Source organism: Cucurbita maxima, unplaced genomic scaffold (assembly GCF_002738345.1).
Source record: "Cucurbita maxima cultivar Rimu unplaced genomic scaffold, Cmax_1.0 Cma_Scf00033, whole genome shotgun sequence".
Classification (NCBI taxonomy): Eukaryota; Viridiplantae; Streptophyta; class Magnoliopsida; order Cucurbitales; family Cucurbitaceae; genus Cucurbita; species Cucurbita maxima.
In genome coordinates, this window is record NW_019272049.1 from 1137527 (window position 1) to 1156857 (window position 19331).

A 19331-nucleotide genomic window follows, 5' to 3' on the forward strand; every position below is an offset into this window, starting at 1 on the left:
CAAGTCTCGTAGTTCATCTTCGTCAATCGTGGTAGCGGCATTTGTCCCACCATGTTCGCCATCGACTCTAATACCAATTTGTTGAAATTAAAAGCCGCTCTAATGAAAATAACAATCCGCTCTGATACCAACTTGTAGAAAATAGACGCTCTCTTTGAAACCAACTCATTTAGATAACTCTCACGAGAATGTGAAAGAGGTGTCAAGAGGGGAGAGACAAGGAGACAAAGAATTCTCAAAAACCTTTTCTATTAACAACTTTAACTTTTGCTCTTTTTGTTCATTTTTTGTGGCAATAACTATCCCACATTTTCTCACCCATAAACCATTGTTTTACTAAGATACGCATAGGCTTTTGACTGAATTTAAAAACCAAAGTTAATAACTGCTTTTTCTCTCTCTCTCATTTAAGTTTATTTCCAACAAGAACAACCAATGTCGATTCGCGCATCAGCGACACAGAGAGTGTTGAAATTAAAAACCAATTGATACCAATTTGTTGAAAATAAACGCTCGTTCTGAAACTAACTTGATAAAATAACTCTCACGAAACTGTGAAGAAGGTGTCGAGAGGGGAGTGACAAGGGCACCAAAGAAATTCTGAAAAAAAAAAAATTCTATTACATTGTACACTTTTCTTTTTGTTCTTGCTCTTGCTCTCTACTCTTTTTTTTCTATGCTATTACATCGAGAAACAAAACTTATTTATAATTTTTCTAAAGCTAAATGGTTGTCAGAATCCCACATTTTCTAACCCATAAAACCACTACTCCCTTACATAAATTTTGGTCCCTTTTCACTAAATTTTAAAACACTCTAACTAAGAATAGAAACTATTTTTTTTTTTTTTTTTCATTTCAATTTATTCCCAACAAAACTCCCCATTAACTTAAATGCTCTATTCAATGATTCCACTTACGCCGTTTTCGTTTTCTTGAGCTGAGTCGTGGTTTCTTCAGTTTCCTCTCCTTGTCCTTGAGCGGCAAACTAAGCTTGTCCTTCTCTGATGAGACTTCATTTGGGTCTTCACGAGAACGACCCTTCTAAGACACCAACTCTTCCTTTTTTTCCCGTTCTCAGCCACGCTTGACTCAGACATCATGGCTTCGTTTAGTTTACTCAATTCCTTTCGCAAGTCCACAACGACATTTACAGCTAGCATTTTTGTTTCCTCCAGTTTGGCTTTATCACAAGTGAGTGTCTCAATCGTGTGTCGTAAATTCACTGCATCCTATTGGACTTGATTCAAGTTCACGTTGAGTGAGTTTCTCTATTGAATCATTATTAAATAAAAGCTATATTCCTTAAGTTGTTTTTACGTTTCAAAACTTCTGAATTCATGCCCATGAAAGAGCATAATTCTAGCTGCCATTTTTGGCCAACTTTGGGCGAAGTCTTCGCCCACTTTTCTGCCCATGAAAGAGCATAATTCTAGCTGCCATTTTTGGCCAACTTTGGGCGAAGTCTTCGTCCACTTTTCTATTTTTGTAATTAGGTTTATTATTTAAAGAATTCCACTTTTCTATTTTTGTAATTAGGTTTATTATTTGAAGAATTCAACTCAAAAGAAATAAAACATCAGAGTCTTCAGCAAATCTTTCCCTCTCCTTTACTTTCCGCAATTTTTTCCTTCGAAAGAATTTTTCCTTCGGCCAGTTTTGTTTTTCTCGTCGACGTTCTCCTCCGAATTGTCAGAGTCAATAGTCAGCATCTCTATATCTTTCTCCTCCCTCACTAGCTTGTCCACTTGACCCTCAATCTTCATTAACAAGCCATTCTCTTTCTCCACACCTTCTCCAACTTTCTTCATAAGATCAAAGATTATCTGCTCATTCTCTCCCTTCTCTTATTTGAGATATAAGGAACTCTCACTCAGCTCAGCCACTTCCTTCTCTAACCTTTCAACCTTCATTTCTAACTCTTTCTTTTCTTCTTCCATTTTCATCCTCTTTCTTCTTTCTTCTTTCTTCCTCGAGTAGCTTTTCTGCCCATTGCAACTCTCTCTCTTTGGGCTCGGGTTCTCTATTATTCGGTTGTTCATATTTATTCGATTTTCTCGTCTCCTCTATCAGGATTTCGCCACATCCGCTGTGCATCACCTCATTTCTAACAGTTTCCATCGCCTCACGACTGTCGCTGTCGTCTTTCGTGCCGCCGACTCCTTTTGTATTCGGCTTTTTCATTTTGGGCCATCAAGAGAATGTCTCCATTTGTTGCGTAATCCAAGGTTAGGTTGATGGTTTCTTCCACCTTTTCCTCGGCTCGAGAATCTCTTGCATAATGACTCATTTTGCCACAATTGTAACATCTGTCGAAGTTACAGTTATTTGCGTAGTGGCCACATTTCTGACATTTGTAACACTGGATGTTGGAATTATATCTTAACCGCGTCCTTGATTGCGTTCTTTTCCACCCCAATTTGCTTGGCTCGACAGTCTCTTCTCCTTATAGATATCTTCGTAACTGTTGCCTTAACCACCTCGACCATTCACGCAGTTTCCACGACCTCTACTTTGAACATTTTGTGAATAAAGTGCTTTTCCATCCTTTATTGATGCATTCATATAGAGCGCTTGATCGAGTGGCTCATCCTTCTTTTTCTTACATTGCTCGTGTGCCTCTAGAGAACCGACAAGCTCATCGACTATGAATTTTGCTAGGTCCTTCGATTCTTCTATGACACATACAACATCCTCGAAGTTGTCAGTTAACAACCTCAAGATTTTCTCCACAGCCCGCGTCTCGGATAACATTTCTCCGTTTTGATTTAGCTGATTCACCACGGTCTTTACACGTATAATGTAGTCAGATACATTTTCTAACTCCTTCATCTTCATGCTCTCCAACTCGCCACGCAGAGTCTGGAAACGCACCTGCTTGATTCGGTCGGTTCCTTTGAACACCTTTTCTAGAGTGTCCCAAGCTTCTTTTGAAGTAGTTGCCCTTGCAATCTTCTCAAAGCCCGAATCGTCAATATCTCGAAACATGCCTTATCTTTTGATCGTGCTTTCTTTAGCGCCTTGTTTTACATTGTCGTATAACCCGTGGTATCATTCAGTTCTTCAAAACCTTCTTCGACCACCTCTCATGTGTCTTGCGAACTGAGAAGAGCTTTCATTTGGATGCTCCAATTCTCGTAGTTTTTCTTCGTCAATCATGGTAGCGGCATTTGTCACATCATATTTGCCATCGGCTATGATACCAATTTGTTGAAATTAAAAGCCGCTCTAATACCAATTTGTTGAAAATAAATGCTCGCTCTGAAACTAACTTGATAAAATAACTCTCACGAAGCTATGAATGAGGTGTCGAGAGGCGAGAGACAAGGGGACGAAAGAAATTCTTAAAAAAACTTTTTTCTATTACACTATACACTTTTCGTTGTCTCTTGCTCTTTCTCTCTACTCTCTTTTTCTCTACTATTACAATCAGAAACAAAATATATTTATAATTTTTCGAAAGCTAAAATGGCCATCAGAATCCCTAAGTTTTCTAACCCATAAAACTACTCCTTCCTAAAATAAATGTTTGGCCGTTTGACTTAATTTTAAAACTCACATTAACTAAGAATAGAAACTACCTTCTTTCTTTTTTTCATTTAGGCACTAGATTTTATGCATCGAAAGAGTTAGTAGGCATAGATATGCGCATAGATATATGCATATGATCATTCTCTAAATTAGTACTGTTGTTACCCAAATGCAAGCTGCACAAATCAGGGGCATTGTGCTTCGGCTGCAAGGTTGGAGAAAAATTGGGTGGGGCTTTTCTTGAATGAAAAAACACTCTCATCAAATATGATGTCTCTAGAAATATAGACACAATCAGAATCGGTGTCAAGACACTTATACCCTTTATGTAAAGAACTGTAGCCTAGAAAGACACATTCCTTGGATTGAAAAGAGAGATTTTATTTGTTATAAGGGCTAAGATGAGGCAAACAAGCACATCCAAAAACTTTTAATAAGTAATTTGGTGGGGGATGAAAAAGACGCTTTAAGGGGCATTTGTTATCGATGACACGAGTAACAAGACGATTGATGAGATATGTGGTTGTCATCATCCCAAAATTTAATAGGTGCATTAGCATGAGCTAGAAGCGCTAGGCCAATTTCAACAATATGACGGTGCTTACGTTCAACAGACCCATTGTGTTGATGCGTGTGAGGGCACGAAACAAGATGAGCAATTCCAAGGGAACGAAAGAATGGGTTCTGAATGTTCTGATACTTCTCACCCCAATCAGATTGGACATACTTGATTTTAGTATCTAGGAGGCGCTCAACATGAGCTTGGAACTGCAAAAGTATAAGATGAGCTTTTGTACGATCATGCATCAAATAGATCCACGAAAATTTACTAAAATCATTAATGAAGCTGATATAATATTTAATACCCCCAACAGATGGAGGTGCAGGGCCCAAACTTCCGAAAAAATAAGTTCTAAAGGTGACAAAGACATATGGAAAGAACTAGTGCATGGTAACTGATGACTTTTTGCTAACTGACACACATTACAAACTAGCAAAGTTGACTCACTAGCACATGAAATATTATTGAGACATAAAATTGACTTTACTACTTGAGATGAAGGATGTCTAAGACGTGCATGCCATTGAGCGTGAGTAGTAGATCTGTTGACTAAGGAGTGCTTGAGATCATCGACATCAGATAGCTTAATAGGATAGAGACCAGACTCACACCCCCCGTCTAGAAGACTGTTCCTCGAGCGTTTGATAAGCGACAACAATGCTAGATTTTTGCAAAGCTAGAGGTCTTTCTAGAATCCTTGCAAAACGTTCACAGAGAAAGCTAACTTAACGGATTGATTCCAATCAAGAGCTGGTTAGAAGATGAATGACTTTTAGATCGAACTTGAAATCTATGATGGTCACTCTTAGATACCAAGACAATTCACTCCAGAATTAGCTTGATCAAAACTAATTCAATGAATCGGTTTAAACATCAAACCTAAAGCAAGTTTGAAAAATAATAACACCAAAAGGGTATCGAGAAAACACAAAGGTTTTGTCTGTATTCAATAATTCATTCCCAAACATGAATATTACATGTCTTAAAATAGGCTCAAAAGATAACCCTAACACAATAAAGTTCAGCCACCAACCACAAATCACTAATAAATGCTACTAAATACAAATGGAAGAAAAAACAAGGCATTCATACAAACTATTAATAAATGCTATTAAATATAAATTGAAGAAAATAAGGTATTCATAAATTGTTTTAATTGGTAGTTCAACCACCAATGGCAAGTCTTCTAATCACTTTTCAATGTCAGTCATTCAATTATTTTCTTGATTTGATACTTGAATCTTCTTTGTATTGTTTCTTGTAATTACTCGTTCGGGTATATGGAAGTTTTCAGTTGTTGGATTCATATCACCATCATCCTTAATAGAAAAACGCCAAGGATGGTATTCAAAGAATACGTCACTATCACGAGAAAATTTATGAATGGAAAGAAGATGTTTGGAAATTTCAGGCATATGCAAAATATTACGCAATGCAAGAGGACGAGCAGCAGTATTAATTGAAGAATGACCAGTATGCAAAATATGCAAACCTGCTCCATTGCCGACTTGAACTTGTTCACCTCCATGATAGCGTTCACACACAAAGAGACGATCCAGATCAGTAGTGATATGATCAATGACACATGTGTCGCTATACCAATTTGGATCACTCTTGTAAGAGAAAGTAGTCGCCAGTGCCGCAGAAGGAGGTTCATCTTGATAGGACTCATCCATCCTAAGCCAACAGCGAACGATAGTATGCCCCACTTTGCCGCAGATCTGGCAGGAAGGATGAGTAGAAAGGTCACAACGATCACTAGCTGGACGAAAGGGTGCGCCACCTTGAGAACGTCCATGACCACGATCCCTACGCCCACGGTTCTTTTGATGACCACCGCAACCAGCATAATTGGCCAAAGATCCAGAATTTAACTCAAGTTCAACTTGGTGTTGTAGTTGACGAGCTTCAAACTTCATGAGTTGTGCAAACACATCATCAAGCGTGAGGGCTTCACTCTTGGTAGTCATCGAGGTGACGAAGGGATCATAGTAAGGGCCAAGACCAGCAAGGAGATACGTGATCACGTTATCATCCCGCAAGGTAGAGCCGGTGGCGGCCAGCTCGGTGGCCAACCCTTTGATCTTGGGAAAATAATCTGTCGTAGACAGATTGCGTTTCTTGGACGTGGCAAGCTTAACACGGATCTAAACAGTGCGAGCACGAGTTGACGACGAAAACATCCGCTGCAGGGTATCCCATGCCTCCTTGGACATAGTAGCGGCAACAACATCGTGAAGAATCTCCTCAAATATGGAGGAGAGAAGGCCGCTAAGGACCTGTTGATCCTAATCATACCAACGATCATAGGCCAGATTAGAGACTAGGTCAGCACCAGTAGCGATTGAGGAAGGGACCAGCTTGGCAGGTGCGACAATGATGCCATCGAGGTAGCCCATAAGTTTCGTACTCCGTAGGTAGGGGAGGAGTTGGGTGCGCCATATGATGAAGTTATTTTTTCGTGAGACGGATTCTAACAGCGTGGTGGAGAGGGATTGAGCTAAAGGTCGATGTCATGGTCGATGGGATCGTGTTGGAGATAGTGGATGGGGAGGAGGAAGAAGATATGATAGACATTGTTAATGAATAAACCTTGGCTCTGATACCATGTTAAGTTAAATGTCACGGTAACTTATCCATTGTAACAAACCAGGAAATCTCGATTCTCCTTTATCCATGGTAACAAACCAGGAAATCTCGATTCTCCTTTATCCATCCAGGAAATCTAGATTCTCCTTTATTCATGGTAAGGAACCAGGAAATCTCCATCCTCCTTTATCCATGGTAAGGAAGCAGGAAATCTCGATTTTTCTTTATCCATGGTAACAAACCAGGAAATCTCGATTCTCCTTTATCCATGGTAACAAACTAGGAAATCTCAATTCTTCTTTATTCATGGTAACAAACCAGAAAATATAGATTCTCCTTTATTCATGGTAACAAACCAGGAAATCTAGATTCTCCTTTATTCATGGTAACAAACCAGGAAATCTCGATTCTCCTTTATTCATGGTAACAAACTAGGAAATCTCGATTCTCCTTTATCCATGGTAACAAACCAGGAAATCTCGATTCTCCTTTATCCATGGTAACAAGCCAGGAAATCTCGATTCTCCTTTATCCATTCAGGAAATCTAGATTCTCCTTTATTCATGGTAAGGAACCAGGAAATCTAGATTCTCCTTTATTCATGGTAAGGAACCAGGAAATCTCAATTCTCCTTTATTCATGGTAAGGAACCAGGAAATCTCGATTCTCCTTTATTCATGGTAAGGAACCATGAAATCTCGATTCTCCTTTATTCATGGTAAGGAACCAGGAAATCTCGATTCTCCTCTATTCATGGTAAGGAACCAGGAAATCTCGATTCTCTTCTATCCATGATAACAAACCAATAAATCACAATAAATCACTATATGATCCATGATAACAAACCAATAAATTAGTATATGATCCATGATAACAAACCAATAAATCAGTATATTATCTTAGTATGTATAGTTATGACATATTGTACATTTAACACCCTCATCCCTTGAACAATTATCACTTTATCATCGTTTGGACGATCATTATTCTACTTGTTTTTTAATATTACATATTCTTCCCCCTTAAGTTGTAAAGATTCAAAAAAAAAAAAATAGTGTGTCGTTGCCTAAAAACGAGCAAGAATTTCAGTGAGGCACCAAAATTCTCATGCTCGCAACCCATTTTCCCTCCCCGACACTAAGGGTACACAATTCTCATGCTCTCAATCGACACTCACAACACACACTTGCTAGAGATGAACCATTAAAAATAAGGAGATTATCAAACAAGGAACCTAGGACATATTAGCCATCATGGACATAAAAGAGGGAAGAAACATGTGGGTCTTACAAACCAATAATGAGAGAGTTCCCTTGACATATGTTTCAAGGGTGCATCACAAGTAGAAGATTTTTGCATTGAGTTCAAACTAGGTACCAACCATATCTCAAAGTCTCTATACCGCATGGCACCGAAAAAATTCAAGAAACTCAACATACAATTGCATAACATGCTAGATAAGGGTTTCATACACCCTAGCGTAGCGCTAGTGCTATTTATTAAGAAAAAAGATAGTTTAATGTGATTGTGCATTGATTATGAGGAATTGAAGAATATGAGAGTAAAGAATAAGTATATCCTCTCCCTCGCATAGAAGACTTCTTTGACCCACTCAGGAAGCTATAATGTTTTCCAAAACTCACCTAGGGCCAAGCTACCACAAGATCATAATAAGAGAGGAAGACGTGTCAGAAGCAGCGTTTAGGTCAAGATATTACAACTATGAGTTTGTGGTCATGTCGTTTGACCTAATAAATATTAAAATAAGACTCATTAATTTGTGAAGTAATCTCACACACACTAACGATAGAATGCTCCGATACCGCTTTGTGAAAATACTACTCGGATATTTGTAAAGGAGATGTCGAGAAGGGAGAGACAAAGAGACAAAGAATACTGAAAAAAAAACCTTCTATTACAATGTACTTCTTATTTCTCTTCTCTCCCTCTCTACTCTTCTGATCTGACTTTACAAGAAAGGGATTAGGTATATTTATACCTTTTCTTGTTTTTCTTTTCTCTCCCTCTCTACTCTTTTGATCTGACTTTACAAGAAAGGGATTAGGTATAAGAAACTTCGTAACCCCTGCCATCGTTCCCTAAAACAACTCTCAATCTTTTTTCAGCCTTTTTCTTTCAAATTGCTTTTCCAAATTAGTTTTCCTAACATAACATTTGTCATTTTAAGTTTATGACTCAACAATAAATACCCATGTAGTGTTCATGAAAATGATGAATCGAGTATTCAAGAGGTATCTGAACAAATTTATTATTGTGTGCGTAGATGATATCCTAGTGTAGTCCAAGACTAAAAAGGAACACGAGTTACACCTCATGAAAGTTCTAACAATTTTGAGAGAGAAAAATTTGTATGTCAATAAATCTAAATTTTGGCTACAACAAATTACATTCCTAAAACAAGTGATGTGGAAGGATAGAGTTTTAGTAGACTAAAAACGAGAAGTTGTTACTAAGTGGGCACATCCTTCCACCATTACTAAGGTGTGTAGCTTTCTAGGACTTAGGTTATTACCTACGCAACTTAATCAATAAAAAGAAATGGGCAACTTAATTAAAGCTTCCACTCTCACTACCAACTCCCTTTAATTGGTTTAACAGAAAAATAGTTACCTAACAAATAGTAACTAAAAACTAGAAATGATAGGAATTTATCTAACATTGGCATGGAAGCAATTTTCTAAGACTTGAAGCACAAATTAGTGCAAGGACTCATGCTCACAATGCCAAATGCCAATTCATTCATGATGTTAAGTTGTTTCTAGAAACGCCTCCAAGAATGGGTAGGGATGTGTATATTAGCAGCATACAAAGGTTATCGATATGTCTCCCGTTAGGTGCAAAATATGAATAGAATTATCCCACTCCTAACATAGTGCTGACAACAATTGTATTTGCACTTAAAATCAAGAGGCACTGTCAATATAAAGAGAAGACTTCAAAATTTTACCGATCACAAGAGTTTAAAATACTTCACTCAGAAGGAATTAAATATGAGCAACGAAGTGGCTAGAACTGATAAAAAAACTATGACATGGATATCAAGTACGACTACAATAAGATAAACGTAGTTGTTGATGTACTGAATGTCACAACCATACTATGAATTGAATAGTTTGTGACCCTCACGTCGAGTCAAGCAAGCAACAACCCTAAAGAGGCACCCATCCGACCACACAAGGGCCAATATAGAAGAATTTCATGATGCGACCAACGAGAACGGTGCATTATCCAACACACCATATAACGTGTGTATTGAAGAGGAAATGAGGCATAAGCAAGATAGAGGCAATGAGTAGACAAGAATGTCACAGATAGGTTTGTTGAAGGGTCGAGTAGGACCATGGGCCTTAACATTGAAAGTCGGGATTTGTGAGGAAGTTTAGGCATGAAGTTCTAGAGTCAAACCCACCCATATGAAATATGAAAGCTCGCAAAATTTAGTGTCAATCGAACACCAAATGGACGCTTCATGACACCTTATGTCTATTTTCCAATATCATGTCTATGTTTGATATGACCCATGATCGAAATATACCGAAACAAATAAAAAAATAGAAAGAATAGAAGAACCTTAGACACTTGTGCTTTTCAATTGTCTCTGTTGTTATTAATAGAACATATATAGATACTTTCTGTCACAAGTTACAAACAACTAAAAAAAATCCTAAACAAATAATTAACAATTTTTCTAAACTTACTCAAGTTAATAACTATTAATGGTTATCATAAAATTTCTCCAAGTTAACAACTTCTTTTGTTAAGTCGAACTTGTTGACTCACAGTCTACACCCACCAGATTGAAAATGCCTAACAGGGGTTATGGTGTCAGCTCTCCACCACCCATGAGCCTTGTGACCTTAGCGATCTACTATGTGGCACATACGTATGCCACAATGAGGATGAGTGTTGTGAGACAAGCATCTCGGGTAACTTTCTTTTAAATGAGTTTTTCAAGGACTGTATCTGACATGGGTGTGCCCGAATTGCGCCCTAGCCCATGCGTTAGAGGTTGGATTATGCACCCGCTATCTAGTATGAATTCATAAATAGCATGACATGGACACGAGAGGGCCAATTCCTCGATTGAACCTAGATGGATGGGTTTTTGTGATGTCCTGATGTTATGATCAACACATGGGCTCATTCTTGATGGCATGACCAAGTGAGTTGTGATGGCCGACGAAACCTTGTGACTTGGGATGGTGTCAAGACATATGGGTCATATTAATTGGGAACCAAGATGATGTTGCATGTGATATTGCACAGAAAAGACCTTGGCCCCAAGCAAAGATAAGGTCGAGTCAAATGACTTGGCCTAGTGTAGAGGCAAGTCGATTGTATCGTAGATGATTGAACATGCACGCGCAAGCAACATGTGTGATCGAACAACCTTGGATTCCACACAAGTGATGTTCGGTGGGCAAAGCCAAGCCTTGTCTAAGGTCCAATGAAACCATAAAAGCGAGCAAAAAATAAATATGGTGCTTGAATTTTCCTTAAGGCTGGTTGTAAGCATGTCAAAATCACAACATCGTACGGTTGAAAAAGTACAACTGTGACACTAAGTAAAAAGACAACTCACTCGTCAGTTATGATTAGAGACAACTACAAATGTAAGTTGATTTGGAATGAGTAGAGATAGTAGTTATGGTGGGAGGGGCTAGGGCACAAATGTCCTAGCTCACAGTCCGACGTACGCTAAGACAGCGAATTATAGATTTCCAATAGGGGATCCCAACTTGACTAGGATAATAGGCCAACTCACATCAAAATCTATTGACAGTTTTCCCTGATTCATAGACAACAGATTGTTGTGTTAAGGACGGTTATGTTTTTCAATGGGTGAAGAGATGAGGAATGAGATATTAATTGCCTAGAGTATGCTAATAGGTCAAGGCACTAAAGGAAAGGACAATAAGGTTGTTACGACCTTTAAGCATGCTAGAATGAAAATGAGAAAATATAGCAACGAATTTTATTGTAGGTTTGCCCAAAACGCTAAAAGAATATATGGTGATATGGTTAATCATCGACAAACTTACCAAGTTGGAGAATTGGACACAATTATATATGAGGGAGATCATTAGACTACATGGAGTGTTAATGTTGATCGTGTCAAATTGAGACCCATGTTTTATGTATACCTTTCGACATGGTCTTTAGAAAGTGTTGGATACTCGGCTTGGCTTTAGTACTATCTTCCACCCATTAACAGATGGATAGACCGAGTGTTTGAACCAACATTGGAAAATTTATTGCATGCTTTCATGTTGGATTTTGCAGGCGCTTAGAGACTCTAAGTTGCACCTCATAGAATTCGCTTACAATATAGTTTACAGGCAACTATTGGTATGGCACCACTCTAAGTTGCACCTCGCTGTGGGATGAAATAGGCAAACACGAATTGTTGCAACTAAAGTTAGTCCAATGCACTAATGAGATCGTACAAAAGATCAAAATGAGGATGAGTATGAAACAAAACCAAACTTTGAACAAAGCTCTAAACATCAGGTTTGAAACTGAACCAAGCTTTGAACATCAACCTCGGCACCACAGTCACACGAGCCTTAAGTTCTTAACTGAACTTACGTGTTGAGCCAACACGCATGCGACCCACCTCCAAATGTCAACCCACACCTCAACATATTACTCATGCCAGCCCAAACGTGCCTTGACCTAGCAACTTATGCCCTAATCCACCTGCATGATCAGACCAGCTCGTCAGTCCAACCACGCCCATGAACCTAATAGTCAGTCCAAGTCGCGTTCAGCCTGATGCGCACGGGCTTGGTCCTTGTTATCCCCTCACATGCAGCTCGACATCGGCTTGACCCATTTGACATTATCTTACCATTTTGAACCACTTAATAGTTGTTTTTAGCATAATTGGAAGTGGTTGAGGTCAATAATGCCACTTTTTAGTTGATGTAGCCACTTTAACAAGCAATATATTGCATATATAGATTAGTTGAATCTTTATAAGATTTTGATATGGTTGACCGTAAAAATTAACAATTAATAAATTTCTTAAGATGACGGTCAAATGTCAACCACTAGTCTAGTTATGTGTGAAAAATATTATTTTCTAAATATATATATATATATATTTAAAAATTATGAATTTAATTTATACCATTTTTTCTTCAACCTATCAAGTTTCGCTTTCATTACGGTACGACTATGGCACAAATTCTAGAACAAATCTCATAAATATTTTGTTTTTAGTGTTCTTATTTTTAAATTTTCATTTGAAAAATATTCTTGTGGTTTATATCGTCCGCATGTTGGAGATTGCTACGTACACCCGCTATCTGGCACGGTATCTATAAATGACATGGCATGGACACGAGAGGGCCAATACCTCGATAAAACCCGGATGGATGGATATGCAGGAAGTTCCGATGAGATGAGTGACATGTGGGCCCGTTCTTGATGACATGACCGAGCGAGTTATGATGGCCGACGACACCCCGAGACTTAGGATGGCGTCAAGACATATGAACCATGTCGATGGGGATTGAGATGACAAGATGAGATGTGACATTGCATTGAGTGACCTTGGCCCCAAGCAAGACAAGGTTGAGCCGAACTAACATCTTTTCAAATTAAAACAAGAAAGGCAAGGTGTTATACGATTAATTTTTTTTAATTACTTTGAAATAGAAATAAAACCCTAATTTTATTTTTTAGATAGAAAATTTAACATTTTTTTTGTACGAGAGTATTCAACCAGTTGGATGTCTAAAAACAGAATTATTATTTGTAACAGCTCTAAGTCCACTGTAAGTAGAAGTTGTCCATTTTAGATCGTTACATATCATCGTCAGCCTCGTGTTAGAGAGTGACTTCCCCACCTTTATAAAAAAAAATGTTTCGTTCTCCTCTTCAACTGATATAGAATGACTCTAACCTAGCCACCTAACGACCTGACCGAATATTTGACCGAACATTCAGTAATTTTATGAACGTATAATAAATTTCAAAAAAGGATTGATGATAAAAATGAAAATTTAAAAAGTTGAGAGAGAAAAAACAAAAGAAAAGGAAGGAGAGAGAGAGAGAGGACCATGTATGAAAGAGAAAGCCCTAAGACAAGGGAAAAATTGGGACCATATATGTTTGCTAAAAAGCCAATGCCAATCAGTACTATGCCTTTCAAATTGTCTATGGCAAACCCCATGTGGTTGCCTTACCATTGCCCCTTCCTCTCTCTCTCTCCACTAAAGCTTTCAATTTTATAACCGTTAACTCCATCGCTACTAAATATTGTCTGGCTTAATTCATTATGTATAGCCGTTAGCTTCGTAGTTTTAAAATGTGTCTGCTAAGAAGAGATTTCTATACTTTTATAAGAAATGTTTTATTCCGCTTCATCTCATTATGTATCGCTGTCAGTTTCACGGTTTTAAAACGTGTTTTTTTTTTTTTTTTTTTCATATCCCAAAATGTGTGAAATTTTTTCTTGGCCAAAATCATCTCTTTCAAAGAGCATCAATTTTTTTGTAAGGCTTTAGGAGAGACCCTCTATACCTTTTTGTCTCCTAATTTTGTTTTTCTTAATCATAATTAAAATTAAAATTAATCATAACCCGTGGTCAATTAAGAAAAATAATATTTGAAAAGTCAATTAGAACGAGGCATTATGTGAATTGATTGATACTCATGTTTTTTTTTTTTTTTCAAATTAAACTGTCTGAACAAATTACACATGCCTTTAAACATCATTCTACGTCAACTATTAATCAATAAGTAGGGCTGTTCATGGGTTGGGTTAGATAGAGTCGAGTTGTAAATTTTTTCAACTCAAACAACTCTTATTAAATAATGAACTAGACCCAACTCAATTTATATCGTTTTTCATTTATTTGAATCTAATTCAACCGAAATGAGTTCATAACAGAACACAAACCTTACCGGTTAAATTGGGTTGATCGAGAATTTCGAATCATCAAATTTTTTTTAACACCCTGATGAATCACAAAAACGATAACGTAAACTAAAAAAATTAGGAAATTTGAATTAAAAAAAAGGAATATATTAGAGATATATTAGTTGGGATGAATTGACCAAAAATGGAGAAAAAACATTGGTAGGGGCAAATATGATGATGAGAAAAATGAAAGTAGAACGTGCAAAGGTTCCTAAGAGGTGGACAAAACCTGTTAGAATCTTAGCATTGCAGGTTGGTGATCTTGGGATCTTGTCCAAGATTTTTTTTTATTTTTATATCGGTAATAATCTCAACTCAAAATTGTTATTCTGTGGGCTAGGTACGTTCGGGTGGAATCTCACTCGACGCTTAGTGTCACTGTTATGCTTATTGAAGGTGTGTTGTTTATGACTACATGTACGACGTGCTATCCATAGTCGTATTCTCGTTCCAAACCCATTTTGCATGCGTTCATCTTAGATAAACCTAGTGTCTGAATGTTAATCAAAATCATGTCTACTCCTGTCAGCCTAAAATGCCCAAAAGAGAATAATGACTAGTTGTCATTTCTTCCTACCTAGGTTATATTCTATCAAAATCATTGTTGTTACCTAATCGCTTTTAGCTAATAACGTTGTTTTTTTTCAAATGATTTTCAACGTATTTCCTCGCTCACGTTTTCCAAAACATCTCTCAAACGTTGTCCACGAAATCCAAATTGCTCACGACTGACTTGTTTGCTAGGTTAAAATAAGTGTTACATAATCATTGTACTGTTGTAAGAGTGCGATTATCACACATATTAGCACATAACTCATCTCTTCAAACTCTTGATCTATCGGTTCAGCCCTGGTCAATATATGACTTGGCTACGAAACTACACTAATCAATTGTTAAAGATGTCTTTGACTCCTTTGCTTAAGGAAAGGAATAAAGAAATCATTCCAACCAAGACAAGTCACCTAATGATTTCGTTATAGTCACCAAGCTATTACAGGAGTCATCTAATGATTTCGTCATAGTCACTAAGCTATTACGGGAGAGGCTTGACAAAGCAATCAATAAAGAAAAAGGAAGTTGTGATCTCAAGATCGAGATCATTTTTTGCAGTAAAGAAATAATTAAGTTGAAACTCTATCAAACTCCATCTATACCTAAATTTTTAGTCGAGTGTCAAATAGATTCTATCACTCCATAACTCATCTATTAATTTGTTATTTTCACTACACTAACTATACTGTGGTCAATCTAAGAATAACTTAGTGGATAAGACACTAATATCATCTTAGAGGTCGAGGGTGTGAACTATTATTGTGATTGATCAAACAAGTTAATTCGAGCATATAAAAAATCTAAATAATTTTTCTGGTACATTAAAGGTTCAATAGATTGAAATTGCTTTCGTTCTTTTTAATAAAAAAAATAAATTGGATAAATCGACCAACTCAGACTATCCAACCCTAATCATAAAAGTTGGATTGGGTTAGATTTTTTTCGATTTAGGTTGGGTTGAATTTTTTGAAAACTAAAAAAATTGGTTCGATTTGTGGGTTGACATTTTTTTTTGGTCACTTCAACATAGCCAAACGAGGTTAGTGATGCATTATGATCCAAATTTTAGTTATTAATTTATCATGTATTATAGAAAAATACAATTTTTTTTAAATGATTAAAAAATATTGAACAACCCTCAACCGATGTCACGGTCATATTTGTCCAAAACATGTTGCCTATGACTGCATGATAGATATCTCAGTCTTGCTTGTTTGAGTCGGTTGACAGATGTCACAGTCATGCTTGTCCAAAGCATGTTGCTCATGACCGAATGATAGATGTCTCAGTCTTGCTTGTTCGAGTCGGTTGATAGGAACATCAACCAATTGAGTAGGGAGAATGTCACGGTCATGCTTGTCTAAGGCATGTTGCCTATGGTTGCATGTCCATTCCAAATCTCTTTTTCATGCTTTAATCTTAGATAGTCTTTTACCATTTCATATCGGGTCAATACGAGGGTGTATGACCGTTCACCAGAATCGCGTCTACACCCGCTTGGGCAAAAATGCCCCAAAAACTGAAGTATTGGGTTGAGTTACAAACTCTATGTAGGTTGTTCGGATCCCCATCAAACTAACCCAAAATTTTAGATGGGTCGGAACCACTAAAATTGAGAATAAAATTATTTAAAAAAAAAAAAAAAAGTTAAGGAGCATGGTGGTCCATGGAGGGGAGCAGCAGGAGATCAGGCATCACGTTAAAAGAAATGCAATTTCTTGAAAAGATAAATAAATAAATATTAATATAAAAAGGTTGGGAGTGAGGATCAAGTGTGAGAGGGTGTAGAGTAAGAAATGGGGTTTTGTCGGGGAATCTTTTGAATTAAATATAAAAACAAATGGGTAAGCATATTCCCACTAACTTTCTTCCCCTTTCTCTCTCCACCACCAAAAACTTTTTATTTTTCGTCTTCCAACTCAAGTACTCTCCTTCTATTTATTTCTTAAACATTTTACACTATTTCTTTTATTCTAAATTAAAATTTAATTAAATTTCTTAGCCGATGACCGATGACCGATCCACGTCACTATACTATAACAAAACTTTCTTTCGAGAATATTATACAAAAAAATTACAAGATACAAAGGTTGTCTTCTTTCACTCATAACCTCGTCGATACTGATGTAAACATAACATAATAATTCATTAGGGGTCTAAAAGAAGAAATTTAAGGTATGGTATCAGCCCTAGCTCCAATAGACTATGTAGCGACACTTCGAGTAGCTGTGTTGATAGATATGTATGTCCCTAGAACGCTCTAGGTGAGTAGCTGTGTTCGAAGTCTTTGCGACCAACGTCAAGTTGTCAATTTGATCATTAGCAAATCTAGAGCATTGACAAGCCTTTGTGTGGCAAATGTGGGAAGTTTCTTGAGGGGCGTTATTTAGTAGGTTTTAAAGCATGTTTTAGATGAGGTAATAGTGAGAATATTTGCTAAAACCACAACCATCTGAATGATGGTGAAAGTTCTCTATTTGTAATCATTTACATAACCAAATAAATTACAAATAAAATAGAAAGAGCAATAAATGGATACACGGTATTAGCTTATGATCAAGGGCAATAAATGGGTACATAATATTAGTCTATGATCAAGGATCAAATATGATGCATATGGTAAACCGTAATGGAAGGCTATATGTCCTCAACACATAGGATAGTAGATTGCTTTGAAAGTAGAAATATTGATTTGAAATCGACTCTCGAGCTCAAACAAGACATAAAGAGAAGTAGTCTCCTAATTAGGGAGAAGATCATGAGTTTATAAGTAAAGAACATCATCTTGATTAATATGAGAGAAAAAATAACCAGTGAGAGTTTATGCTCAAAATAGATAATATCATACCATTGTGGAGGTCTCTTATTGTGGAGGTCTCTTTAGAAGAACATGTCAAAAAATCCCTCAAAATTGATGGAAAGAAACAAAAGATACGAACTACTAGTTTATTCTTCTCTTTCTTTCTGTTAATGCGAATGAAATCTTATATGAACCGACTAATTTATTTTTCCCTTTCTTTATGTTAATGCCAACGAAGGCTTCTAGAAGAGGTTGATAGTCTTATATTAGTATCTTATAGAGGTGGTTTGTGGTTGTTTTTACCCTCATCAACAGGCCTCCGTTTCTATCAAACCCCTCGAGGAACAACCTGACTAGGCCTTCATTTCTATCGAACATCTTGAGGAAAAATCTGACTATCTCCTCATCAACAGGCCGTAAACATTAAATTTCATTCTTTCATTGGAACAAGATGGATCATTTGTCTTAGACCGATATAATTGATTTATCGCAAAACTTATTTTCAATAAACTTCTCACCAAGCTCCTTGAATTTTACTCAATCTTCGGTCATGTGATTTCTCGCTTCATTGTCTATGTACCATATGTTGGTCTCCACTTGGTCTTCTCCATCTACGAGGAGGTTCACCATAACCTTATTTTCAATGAGCATTAAGAGGTTAGGCATCTTCTCAACAACATCAATGCAAGTTATTCGTCATGCGTGAATATGAGGTTTGCCTCCTTATCACACTTCTTGTTACTGCACCATGCAACATGATGCTTGTACTTTCCACAAGAGTAACACTTGATCATGCTTTTGTGCTTTCAAGGGTAGGCATAGTCATGAGTTTGTGAGATATTTTCATGGCCTCCTCTGCCACCACGTCCATGACCACTATTGCATCCAAGTCCACGAGCTCTACTTTCCTTGTTGTGGCCACTATGTCCCTTCGTACCTAAAAAACTATCAATTGAATCTTTATTTTTTGTCCGTTCAAGCCACTCTTCGTGTGAGTAAGAGGTTCATCTTTTCCTCTTTATCATTATAGTCATGAAGTCTCTCCTCATGTACCTTAAGATAACCAACAATCTCCTCAGCTGACATGTTTTTGAGGTCGTCAAAGTGCTTGATGGAGGTAAAGATCTTCATGAATCTCAAAGGGGCGGCTCGAAGAAAATTCTTGACGATGGAGATCTACTCCGCCTTGTAGCCTAATGAATAGATGTTGGTTACAATCGTCATTAACTTCATGACAAAGTCCTCTATTTATTCACCATCTTTCATACAGATAGACTCAAACTCACACTTGACGAAGAGCTTGCGTTGACGTTGACCGAGAAGATGCCTAACCTCTTGATGCTCAAC

The 19331-nt window shown here is 37.2% G+C and overlaps 1 non-coding gene across 1 annotated transcript; it reads right to left on the reverse strand.

The window, feature by feature from the left end:
* Nucleotides 1-5997: 5997 nt before the first annotated feature.
* Nucleotides 5998-6137, reverse strand: LOC111467327. Its single transcript, XR_002714528.1, has one exon. It is a non-coding gene; the product is annotated as a small nucleolar RNA Z247 (small nucleolar RNA).
* Nucleotides 6138-19331: the final 13194 nt, after the last annotated feature.